This window comes from Heterocephalus glaber, unplaced genomic scaffold, assembly GCF_053883595.1.
Source record: "Heterocephalus glaber isolate CG9 unplaced genomic scaffold, H.glaber_assembly_v1.0 deba00001831, whole genome shotgun sequence".
Classification (NCBI taxonomy): domain Eukaryota; kingdom Metazoa; phylum Chordata; class Mammalia; order Rodentia; family Bathyergidae; genus Heterocephalus; species Heterocephalus glaber.
In genome coordinates this window covers 1,016,567-1,029,920 of record NW_028258491.1, presented here as the reverse complement: position 1 = coordinate 1,029,920, position 13,354 = coordinate 1,016,567, and the positions used below count along the sequence as shown (strand labels likewise).

General features: G+C 44.1%; 1 pseudogene; it reads right to left on the bottom strand.

Moving 5' to 3' along the window:
• Window positions 1–11,399: 11,399 nt before the first annotated feature.
• On the bottom strand, window positions 11,400–12,296 carry LOC147820625 (olfactory receptor 2T11-like; annotated as a pseudogene).
• Window positions 12,297–13,354: the final 1,058 nt, after the last annotated feature.

Below are 13,354 nucleotides of genomic sequence, written 5' to 3'. Positions count from 1 at the left end.
TTTCTCTCATTGTTTTTCAGGAATTCTTTATGTACTGCATTCTGGTTACTGGTTCTTTTCTGGTGTGTGCATTATGAATGTCTCCAACCAGGTTGTGGCTATTGTTTTGGGTGTTCTGTTGATAGATGTTATATTAATCATCTGTTGCTGGATCAAGACTCACCCACAGATAAGAACCAGAAAGCAATAGGCATGTGACATGTCCAGGCTGCAGTGGGTCAGGAATCTCAGCATGGCCTGGTTGAGTTTCTGTGGCTCACAGTCCCCGGGGTTGCAGCCCAGTTGTGGGCTGGGGCTGGATGGGGAGACTGTCCCTCAGCATTTGGCTCCTTAAGGGATGCTGGACAGTGTGCCTCAGCTCTTGCTGACTGTTCACTGGGACTGAACTTGGCTTTTCCCTGCCTCAGTCAGCTCAGGGCATGGTAGCTGGCTTCCCTCAGAGTGAGCAAGAGGGAGAGCAAGAGAGACAGAGGTAGAAGGCAGGTGGAAACCCAGTCTCTTTGTGGCCTCATCTCAGAAAACATGTCTCATTGTCTCAGTGGCCGAATCCTGTGTGTGAAAAGCAGGTCACAAAGCCAGGCTTCTCCAGAGGAGAAGATGAATACCAGGAGGGAAGAGAGTCTTAGGAAGCCATCTGACAGGCTGCCCACTGTTCTGGAATTGTAGAGAGAAATGCACAGAGACACAGAGTTTGGGTAAAATAACAAAGGTCTTTACTTGTTAGCAAGCCGGGATGCCAGAAATGGGTCTGGTCAGAGTCCCCACACTGTGTTCTTTGTCCGTCACCTTTTATACTTTTGTCAGTCATTATCTCATCCCTAGTGGTCTTTGTTAAGTAAATAAAGTTCCAATTGCTGTTTAACGGTTAGACACAGGTGGTTTCTGTCACTCATTACAGCCCTAAACACATGCCAGTTAAGGCACCTATATCACAAGTTTGTTCAAGGATTCCCACTTTGTTCTTTAGAGCTAGGATGTTATCTATAGTGGAGCTACAGATTAAAGAAGCTATGTAACCTTCACTTTAAGACAACCAAAGCAATGGGCTAAGGCAAGCTTCTAAAGGGATACACTACCTAGTTTGCTTTCACAACTACTTTAATAGCTAATCTAATAACCTTACTTTAAAACTTTTCCCTATCACTACTACAGAGTTGTTGCAAGTTGGATGAGGTTTAATTTATCCATTTTCCTTAAAGGTTTGTTTTCTTCAAGAAAGTCTTCCCTTTTCTGACTGTCATTAATACTTAAAAAGTTTAAATGTTTTTCTTTTTCACAATTAGTATTTATTATGTGTAGATTCTCAACATCTCGGCACAGGTGACTTTAAATTAGCATTAGTTGAACTTCCCTACCACTAGCAGCTCAGAGTCTCAGTCACCAGCCCTGTCGCAGGTGCTCAGGGACCATACTGGGCAGCCTTGTGCAGACCGTTTCCATCAGCAGGGGAGGCACTGTTGGCAGCACTGATCCAGAACAGCAGTTGCCACCCAAGGTCAGTTTTGCCCCCAGGGAGCACTTGGTAATGTCTGGAAAATGTGTGACTTTCACACCTTAGGAGGAAGAGGTTCTGCTGCTACCTAGTGGGAAGAAGCTGCATGATGTGAAAGGCCCCACGGTGAGCAGGACTCCTCTCCCCACTCCCAAGACCAGTCCAGCCCAGAAGTGGGTAGCTCTGAGGGGCACATTCTGGAGTGAGTGTTGAGAAGGGGCTTGTTTTTTCCTAATCAGCCAGTTGGCCAGATCGCATTTCCCGTGTGTACCATCTGCTCCCTTCTCTGGTGAGCCTTAAGCAGGGGATGTTTCCACTTGGGTGATAAAGATGCTCTTGCTTTGCTTATTAGGCCATTGTTTTTAAAAAGTGACTTCCTTTGTCTCACAGATTCCTAGACACTGAGTGAAGACAGCCTCGGCTTCCCAGCTCATCATGGTGTCAGCCTTGAGGTAGGAGTGACATCAGAGGGAATGCAACACTGTTAGCTCTCAGTCCTGCTGGCCTCATAGACGGTGCTCAGAGAGCAGAGAGGAGGAAGGAAGCAGAAAGGAGGGAGGTGGAGAAGAGATGAGGTTGAGGGGATGTGGGGTGCCTGTGTGTACACTTGATACAAAACACCACGCAGCTTTTCTCATCCTTCAAGAGAAAGACACCGATGGGCACCTGGGGCCACCTCATCCCTGCCAGCTTCCCTTGGGCAGAGTTTGAACATCTGCGTGCACACTGGAGCTACTGGAGGGTCTGGGGAGAACTTCACTTGGGCAGTGAGGCTCTAGAAGCCCCGGCTTGGAGGGCCTGGCTCACCCCTCTGACAGGGGACACTGAGGCAGGGCTGCTGCTAGGAGGCCACTGTCCCCAAGAACCTGGTTTCCTCTCTCCAAGCTGTGGTGTCTCCTGGGCCCACACAGAGCTCAGATGATGGAGACCTCTGCCTCCTGCGGTCAGCAGGGGCTGCATCAGTGTCTGGGTCATGAGGCTGGGCTGAGACTGTGCAGCTTGTACCTTCCCCAGGGTGCAAGGTTCCCAATGTGGGCCCAGAGAGAACCCAGGGTGGTGACAGGGTCCTTGTGCCCACCTCACCCACAGCCATTCTCACAGTAGAGTGGTGCTCACAGCCTGACCTGACTTCTCCCCACTGGGGGCGGTGTTCCTGGGACATCCAGACATGGGAAGTCCTGGCCAGGCCTCTGGAGCCCTGTGAAGCCACCCCCATGAGCTCTACCCTGCTGCTGTGTCCTCGTTGGACTGTCAGCTTCAGGCCTCATGCTGAGCTTCTTTCTTTGTGTGGACATCTCATCAGCAATGTCTCCTTACTCTCTTTGGGCCTTCCCAGGAGTCTTCCCCAGGGTCCATGTGGAGGAACATATGCTCCCAGCCCTCTCCAGGAAGATGTGTCTCTGCCTCTGTCTGTGCCTCTGTCTCTGTCTCTGCTGGGAGATTGTAGTGTGTGTGCTGTGTGGTAGGGAGTGGGTTCCTCCTGCTGGCCTCGGGCAATGAGCCTCCTGCTCCTGGCAGCTGCTCACTCATGGCAGGCATCCCTCAGCATCCCTCAGGCTCCTGTGTGCACAGGGTGGGAGTTCTGGTGGCAGGGTTTCACTGCTCTCTGAGTCTTGTTGCTCCTGAATTGCATGCAGTAAGGCACCAGTGAGGAACCATCTGAAACTCTGGTCTGCTCAGTTCTGGACTTTGGGTGATGAGAGTTTGGGTGGGGAGAGCCTGAGAGTTTGGGAAGCAAGAGAAGCACTTGTTCATCAGGAAAACAGAGGAAGAGGTAGGTTGGGGAAGCATGCTATCAGCACCTCTGGGAACGTTATCTAGGCCAGCAGGGGTGGCCCTCTGGCCACCCAGGTTTCCTGAGGGAACCCCTGTGTGTGGGGTGATGGCAGATGTGCCTGGCCCACCACACTTCACTTAGGAGGAGAGGAAATGTGAGCCTCTATCCTGAAAGACTTGTGCATGCAAAAGCATTGTCAGCACTGATCCAGAAACCCTCCTCCCAGCCCTGTGGCTGGTGGACCAAGACTGAGGATGTTGCAGCTCCCACGCTCCCTTAGGTGCCCTTCTCTGTGAAGTCACACTCTTCCAAGTGCTCTGCCTGACTGTGTTCCTTCCCTTCCAAAGGGACCCCTCCAGGGAGAGCTGCCTGCCCCAAGGCCAAGGCTACCAAGCTGCTGGAGGTTCAGAGTGCCCTGGAGGGGGATGAGTCTGGCAATGACAGGGAGGAGATATTCATTGTGTCCCCTGACAACATGGCGAGGGACTTCATGGATGAGGACTCTGGAGAGGAAGACGGCCAGTGGGCCCCCAGCTACCTGACCCTAGTTTGATCCCTGATACAAAAAAAAGTGGGACAACTGATAAGACTTGAGTAAGTTCTGTAGGTTAATTTGCAGTATTTTATGAATATTACTTTCTTGCTTTGATGATTGTATAGTGACCATTAAAGATGTCTGTATCCATGGAAGATGGGTTAAGGGAGCTACCACACCTCTGGAAGATTTTTTAAATTTTGAAATAATTTAAAATGAACATTAAAAAATGTTCGTACATTTGGTGCTCTATTTCCATCTTTTTTTTTTTTTTTTTTTTTTTTTTGCTACTGGGGATCAAACTGGGGACCTTGCACTTGCCAGACAGGCACCAGAACAAAAATTCTGGTATTCAGTTCTGTCCTGCATCATGATTGTCAGGAATACTTGCAGATTCTAAGCCTGGTATGTTTATCTTACTGATGGTCCAAGAGAATGACTTGCAGTGACTGTGGAAGCAGTTGTAAAGCTTTTAGAAGCTACTGAATGGTCAAGTGTGACCCCTCTTGTGGATTAAATGAAATATCACTGTGACAGATGAATAGTTTCATGTTGTAATGGATGTAGGAGCCCATGCAATCTTTCCCAGGCCATCAACTGAAACCAAAACTAATATCCAGTAGGAGACTGACAGTGTCAACAAGCACTACAGCTGGTTGTCAAGGCCAGATGCTGTTCCTTGTTGACATATTCTCGGAGGTGAATTTAAAGGCATCAGAGGAAACTAAGGGAAATCAGCAGGTACACAAATGGGAAATCATTGTATATACTGTCTATTCTTGTTCACCACAGTTCTGTGGAAATGATGACTCTCTTAATGGCAAAGGATGTGAAAATCATGCTGGTTACTGTAGATGAGATTTCACCTATGTTTCTAATAAATTAGGCACAACTGAAAAACTTAGTATATGTTGAAGCCAGACTGGAAGCCTGGGCAAAGTTGAAGCTTTTCAAAACAGTGAAAATGACTCTCAGACCTTAATTAGCTGAACAACTATTTAAAAAAATATCATGGTAAAAAATAACAAAATTGCTTAAGTGCATGGTTCCGTAGTGTGTTCACATCATTGTGCAACAGGGTTCTTGGAAGGTTTTCAGTTTGTAAATCAGAAACTTTACTGACAACACCCAACTTCCCCTACCTCTTTAGCCTTGGTTACTACCATTTTACTTTCTGGTTTTGCTGGATGAATTTAGGTGCCTTATATGTGCAGAATCATACAGTCTTTTTCTTTTTGTGGTTGAGTTACTTCACTTAGCATAATGCCAAGGTTCATTCATGTTGTAGCATAGGACAGGGTTTAATTTTTTTGATAAGACTGAATAGTAGTCTATTGTATGTACATACACATTTTCTTTGTACACTTATCCATTCATGGACATGAGTTGCTTCCTCCTTTTTGCTCCTAGAAAAATGCCACAATGAACATGTGTAAGTGATTTTCTCCTCTAGATCTTGTTCTTAATTCTTTTTGCATATGTACCCATTAGTGGATTACTAGACCATATGGAAAGTCTATTTTAAAATTTTTGAGGTTGGGGTTGTAGCTAAGTGGGGCCCTGGGTAAAATTCCTGGCATGGAAAAGAAAACATTTTTTTTCCTGAGAGGCACAAAGAGGTTTCTCAGACAGAATTGAAAGTACACACCTCAGAGTAGAGTGTAGGGCCCATGAGAGAGGCACATTATAATCTGGAGCTGTGGTTCTGATGGTGAAAATCTGGAATTTGTGAAGCTACAGGAAGTTTTGGCTTGGTTTACAGGAGAAAAGCAGTGATCCACCCAGAGGTAGAGAGACAATAACTTAATTTAATGGTGAAAGGATGGCCCATTTTACAGGTGAAAGGCACAGGCCCAGTCTGTTGTGTTTTTTTAAAGGTGGGTTCTCTTTTCCCCAAAAACATTCTTTGAGACCTTTGAATCTGTTTCCCAGGTCAGGCTTCTGCCTTTACCTTATCAGCTAAGCTAATTTATGGACACACAGTATCTTTAAGGGATTTTGGGTGTGATGAGCCTGGAAGAAAAGCCAGACAAGTCTAAGAAAGGTAATCAATCCTGGGGAGTAAAGGTAGGGAGTGCAGATGTGGACAACCTTGGGCCACTTCCCATCCTGAAGTTACACTCTTCTTGAGAGTACAGTTTTGGAAGTACAATTTTCCTTGTCTCCTCCTTACCTATCTTATCTCTTCTAATTCTACTTAATCCCCCCCCAAGTTTTTATCAGATCTTAGGGGATACAAAGGAGCCAAAGGTCCACCTTCTTATGTCTGCTTCAGGTAGGGGTCTGGGTGGGGCGCTGACCCTGACAAGTCTCAGACTGACTGATCTACAGGAGGGAAGGGAAGATGGGTCTTCTTGTTTGGTGAATGCTCATCCTTTCAAAGCCAAAGTTGGCAACTTGGTGCCTTGTTTACTTCCTGGCTGGCCTGCCAAAGGGACTGTCACAGATGGGTCTAAGGAGGGTCCTGAGTGGGGATGGGGAACCTGAACTTATCCATAGGGAAGATTGTAGGGTCATCAACCTTGACCATAGAAAAAGAGCATTTAGGCTGCATCAGTAAGAGGCATAAAAAGGTTTATGAGGCAGAACTGAACGCAAGCACTCAGAGGCCCTCAGGAGAGAGGCACTTATTTTTTTTTTGAGGAACCTCCATTCTGTTTTCTGTAATAGCTGCTTCATTTTCCATTCCCATTGGTGGTACATAAGACCTCTATTTTTTTCACATCCTCACCAGCATTTGCTTTCTGTTCTTTAGACAGTGGCTTTCCTAGTGGATGTGAAGTGCCAGTTTATTGTAGTTCTGACTTGCATTTTTCTGGTGATTGGTTAAGTTGAGTGTCTTTCTGAGCTCACTGGACATTTGTACATCTTCAGAGAAAGGTCTACTCAGTTATTTGCCTGTTTCAATTTGTTACTGAATTGTAGGAGTTCTATATATTTTCCACTATTAGCTTTTTTTGGGGGGGGGGATTGAACCCAGGACCTTGTGCTTTTGAGGCAGGTGGCAGCACCACTGAGCTAAATCCCCAGCCCCCTACTATTAACTTCTTAATAGTTACAAGATTTGCAAATATTTTCCTCCATTATATAGATTGCCTTTCCACTCTATTCATTGGTTCTGTTGATGTGTGGACATTTTAAAGTTTTGTGTAGTCTCATTTGTCTATTTTTGCTTTTTGTTACCTGCATTGTTTGGGTTGTATCCAAAGTAACCATTGCCAAATCCAATGACACCAGTACTTTTCTCTATTTTCTTCTAGGAGTTTTATAAGTTTTGAGTCTTATGTTTAGGAATTCAGTCTGTTTCGAGTTAGTTCTTATATGTGGTATAAGGTAAGGGTCCTTTTGAATGCAGACAGTTTCCCCATCACCTGTGGTACTCTATCTCCCCATGGAGCCACATGCCTGTTTTAGATGAGGTATCTGGTCATTAGAGCTCTTGTCCCTCAACCAGACCCTGGTCTACACTTTTGTGTAGTGCAGGACATAGTGTCAAAGCATGAATACACATTTTCTCTTCAGCTGGACAGGGAAACATGGGATGAGATAAGAATGTGGCTGCAGTGCTGAAGAGTTTGGATTGTTTCACAAGCAAGAGAGCCCAGATAGTTTTCTACATAAGATGAAGACATGCTCGGAGAGCCTTCAGCTAGATAGAGACTGGTAGTCCTTCCAAGAGTGCTCCCTCTGCCGTGAACAATGGCTGTCTTGATTACTTTATCAGCTAGCTATCCATAACCAGGGGCAAGTCTACTCCACGTGAATTAAGGGGGTTGGCACATGTCCCAAACTATCATTTCTCCAATAAGGTGAAGTCGTAACTCCTCAAGCCCTTCTGATGTTGCCTCTTGGGAAGCTGGAGGAACTCACCATCTTCATTGCATGTTGCCAGCACCCTCTGGGCTGGGAGCATATGGCCAACGTGGAAAGACTGCCTGCCCAATTCTGCTAATTGTGAACACATCTCATCATTGCCTATCTGGTGGCCCATGGATCCAAATAAAATGGGGAGTAAATCCAGGGCATTGCCAATTTAAGAGATGCTGAATCTCAGGAGAGTATCCTGGCTTAATGAAGTCCTGAGACTTTAATTAACCTGAGTTAATCAGGAAGAAAAATAAACACATGGTAGACACACTTGTGGACACACTGTTCTCTGGTCTGGACAAGCCCAAGCAGTGAGAGCTGGTCCTGGGGCTCTTCTGCATTCTCCACTCTCAGCAATAGCACAGAGCTCCTGGGCCTGGGCCCCTGGGACTTCCTTTGACAGATGCCTGGCTTGTCTGTATCCATGGCTTTTCTCTTTCCTCAGGGTAAATTTAATCATCATGAAGTCTCAGATAAGGGATAGTTCTTCTGGCAGACTGCCTTAAACTCCCATATCAGGCTACCTGCCTGTCGTCATTGCTTTTGCTAGGAAAGTACACCTACATCATCACCCTTCAGCGCTGGAGAAACGGTCTGTGTATGTGTTCATATCACCCACCACAGGGAACTGCCCGATTCATGGGTTATGTAGGTTTTCTTGCTTTGAAATTGAGAAAACTAGGTATCCTGTTTGCAGCTCTTCAGATTTCCTTAGATATTAATGCTCAAGAATCTTCAGTGCAGTGTATTGAAAGTTACCTTGAGACCAGGATTTTCTCTACTCTAGCCAGGTGATTGGATGGCATTTTTAAAAGTACAGGTGGGCTTCTTCCAGTCTGACTTCAGATTTGTGATCATACAGTTGATGCCCATGGGCAAGGAACAGTGTGCTTTGCCATCAGTCAGCACAAGGGGGAAGTGAGGCTGAAACTACCTCAGCTTCAGCTTCTGTAGGAGTAATAATGGGAACCCAAGCTCTTTCCTCAAATGGGAAGGGAAGCAAGCAGGGGTGCTATAATCATACCTTAAGGATATGTGACAAAACTGTGGGATGGGAGGAGGAATATTTAAATCATGATAACAATGCCCGAACAGGTCAAGTTTACATAATATGCCCACACCAAAAAAATCCCAAAACAAAAACCAAAAAACCATAAATGAAGGCATTGAACCTGTGGGGTTAGTGCTGTGAGTCAGGAGTGACCTCATTCCTGCATTCAGTGATGAGCGGTAGAAGTGGGAATGCTGGTTTCCTAATTGTTCACCTCAGAGGTGGCAATTTCAGTCAGCTGCAGAGTGTTTGTCTCAATGAGATCTCAGTTTGTATTAGAGACTGAGAAGTTTCTCCTTCAAAGAAATTCATACCTGAGAAGAGAGCTGCTTTCCAATTTACCTTACCCTCCCTTTCTTGCAGTTCTTACTGTCTTTTATTTTTCTTGTGTCTTTTGAAAATCTCACCCTTTTTCAGAACATTAGGGAATGACATTGCACTAACAGCTCCATCTTCTTCTGTTACACATATCTGGGGGAAGATTTTCCAAATAGATGAGAAAGAAGGGATTTCTCTCAAATGATAGTGGTCTCCATGGGGAGAAGTCTTGACAGGGCTTTCTTTGCCTTACTGCTGAGTTTAGTTGGTTAAGAATCCTGTTCACAAGAATCCTGCTTAGCAGGATGTGTCTGGCAACCGTAAAGGAGCGGAGGAGTTACACCTGGTGATTTTCATTCCTAAACTTCCTCTTTTGTTATCATAAAACAAGTCAATCTGTTACAGCTTTCTTCCATTTGTGCTGGGGTGATGAGGGTACTCATACAATTCTGTTTGTGAGATGCTATTAGATTTTCAGAGCAAGTGAGGCATCAAGTCTCCTTCTGGTGGATTCCTCCTGTTCCCCTCGCTGTGAAGATGGCTCTTTCACACCGCTTGTGGGGATGGGTCTCAGCACTTCGTGTGGTGGTTGAGACAGTAGAAGTGGGGATAGGCCTTGCCCCAACTGTTCTACCACTTCCCTCTCACACACTGAAGCAGAAAGTCAGCCTGGTTCTTTAAGGTTCTTTGTTTCAGCCTACTGGTTAGGGGACTTAGAAACTTTCCCCTGACTTGTTTACTTAGAGAAAGAATGATTGTATTAGAAATACAACTGATGTGCAAAAATTCAGCTTTGTTCCAGAACTGGAAATGCTCAAATCTGATGTCTGACACCTGAGCAGATTTTTATGGGGAAAATCATATGTCTTTGTATTTATTTATGCAGTCACTCTCAAAAACACCTGTGGTGGGGCCAGGGATTTAGCTCAGTGGTACCATGCCTGCCCTGCAAGCACCAGGTCTTGGGTTCAATCCTTGGTACCAGAAAAACAAAAACAAAAACACCTGTCATTTCTACTCCTCTCCCCACACTCTCCGTCACCCACTTCGGCACACACAGGACTTCCTTTCAAAGCTAGTTTACCTTAATCCACTCTCAGAATAGGGTGCTGCTTATCCATTTAGTAGATAATACTTCTTCCATACAAATCCCCAACAACAACATTTGGGTTTAAATATAATCATCTTTTTCTTTTCTCTGAGGATTAGGAGATGATTTATGAATATCCTTTCTAATTTGGAGCCTTTTTTTACATTAAGCTGAGGCATTTCTTTGCATTTTCTCTTTTGCCTTTAAAATGACTGTCTAAATAATTTTCTGTGCTTCTAGTTCAGCTATATAACACAATAAATTAAGCTGTGATGTATATATTGATGAATTATTAAATTCAGTTACAGTCCATTTATGCTCATACCAGCAGTTGTTAGCACAGAAATATTTCACATCTAACAATTTTCCACCTCAATTTTCTTCTGTTAAAGTGTAAATATTGATTCCCATAGTGGCAAAAGTGGCATAGAAATGTAAAAAATTTCAAATTTCATTCCAGTGATGTAAATATGCAGATAACTGTTCATTCCTATGAAGTACAATAAAATTACATATATAAATTGAAAAATCAATTTAAAAATGAAGAGTTGATACTAGAATTAGTCTTAATATATATAGTTTTTGGTAATAAAACTCAAAGTAAAAATTTAAGTAGAATAGTATTTAAGAGTAAATAATTTATACTGGGGTATAATAAATGCCTTAGAGAATCCAATATAGCCACTCATTTTATTTATGTATTTATGTATTTATTTTTCTGATACTGGGGATCGAACTCAGGACCTTGCACTTGTGAGGCAGGTGCGGTGCCACTGAGCTAAATCCCTGGCAACTCATTTTAAATATTAAAAACTGAAAGCTCTTCAATTTTTTCATCAGCCTGGGAAAATATTTTGGATGTTGGATAAGTTCTATACTTTCATTGGTGGTTGGCCTCTTTCAAGCACTAAACTTGATACACATCTCCATGAATAAAGTGTCACTGCTTTAACACCCTTTAATGGAGAAATTTCACCATCACTAACACCACTTCTGTCATCTCTGGAATGCCTAATTTTGCTGGCTCATGGTCCATGTGTTTGACCCTGTTGTCTGAGGGATGTATAAACATAGTTAAACATGTTTTACCAGTTTTATGTATGCATGATCTGAATCCATAGGGCCAGCCATTCCATTGTGATTTTAAGTATGGAAAGACCAGAAATAAGCCCTTGACATCTAAGCAGGGCTGATTGAACTGGTGTAGAGCTAGTGATTACTCTCTGTCCTATTCTTGTGGTCTAACAAGGTTAGGCAATATCCCAAGACCTATGTCAGCACCACCACTTCTTTGTTCCTCAGACTGTAGATAAGAGGATTCATCATGGGGTGAGGATGGGACCGAGCATGAAGAAGACCTGATCCAGTACCGGTCTGTGGTAGGAAGTAGGCCTCATGCAGACCAGCATGGCTGGACCAAAGTAGAAGCTCACCACTGTCAGGTGGGAGGAGCGGGTAGCCAGGGTTTTGTTCCTACCCTCAGTGGAACTTATTCAGTGAACAGAAAGGAAGATGAGAGCATAAGAGGTCAGGATGAAAGACAGCAAAATGAGGAGTACCACAATGCTTGTCACTACAACAGCCTTCTCATAGGCAGAAGGGTCTTCACAAACCAGCTTTAGGATGGCCATAACCTCACAGAGAAAGTGGGAAATCTCTCTGGAACCACAGGTGGGGAAGTGCATGGCATAGGCTGTGTGTGCGAGGGAGGTAAGGGGCCCTCCAGCCCACAAGATGGCAGCCACCTGCAGGCAGACCCTCTGGCTCATAATGAGGGTGTATCTCAGAGGGTTGCAGATAGCCATATACTGGTCATAGACCATGAGGGTAATGAGGATACATAGCGATTCCTAAAGTCAGAAAGATCTGAGTCCCACAAGCCACCTGGGAGATGTTCCTCTTCCCTGAAAAGAAGTCAGTTGCCATCTTGGGTATGGTACTAGAGATTAACATCAGGTCCATGAGAGCCAGCTGAACAAGCAGGAAATACATGGGCATGTGGAGGTGAGAGTCCACCCAGATGAAAAGGATCAGGTTGGAGTTTGCAGTGAGAGCCACTCCATAGATGAGGAGGAGGGCAGACACCAGGAAGTTGATATGTTTCATCCCAGGGACAAGGCCCAGGAGGAGGAAATCTGCATTTGAAGACTCATTCCCTGCATCCATGCCTCTGCCTTATTAGCTGGAACTCATCAACCTTGAAAAGAAGTGAGAGTTGGAGACTCATGAAAATTTATTGGATTCTCTTTCTCAAAGTGTCCTTTCTTATCCTTCAGCAGCACCAGCAAGCTGTGGACTTTTTGCAAATGATAGCACTTTAGCTAATTTCATGGCTAAGAAAGAATTGAACCTGGATCAGTGGCTCTTTTTACAAGGAGGTGTGTTTCCAATTCAGTCCTCACCTATCCTCTTTACCTGCAGAAGGAAGTGCTGCCAGTCAGGCCAGTGAATGCCCATTCTCTGTCCAGTACTGGCATCCCAGAGTCAACCACACCCTCCCCTCCTGTCTCCCTCCCTGTGCGGAGAGTCCTCCTCCCCTGTGTCCCTGTGGTTGGCCCCACTAACAAACACATTCACACATTTTACGTATCATCCAGTGTTCCAGGTGTAGGATAGGTAAAGTTGAAAGAAATATACTTTCTGGTCTTGGTTTGGAGCAATAGTTTTCTATTATAATTTTTATGAAACTAATTTAAATCTTGCAAATTTACTTGATTTGCTAATGTATATTAAATATTTAAAAATTAAAAACAATCCATTTTATAGATATACTTTTTAATCTCCAGGAGGCATATTATGTTGAATGCTGCCACATAGTGTACCACTCCCAGGTGTGACTATGAGTGTCTGTATACTTGCCTACTCTTGTGTGTGTGTTAGAAGTGAGGAAAAATGCATAATAGAACAGCATAAGTAGACTGAAATCCTTACATGCATGAAAGGCACTTAGTATTATCCTCCAACTAATGAGGTGTTCTTAATATTCCTAACTGAGGATTCCTGGAAAGAATGAAGAAAAGACTTATGAAAAATACTCATAAGTTAACAACACTGAGGCACATTTATAAGATTCTTGCCATCTATGCCCAAAAGCAAGTTTGCATGCCTGGTTATTCTTCTACCTAAAACACAATTCATCGTGACATTTCCAACAAGTTAAGAGACAGATTAGATGGTGGATATCATTCAAATATTAATGTCATCTGCCCACTGAAAAATAGTTT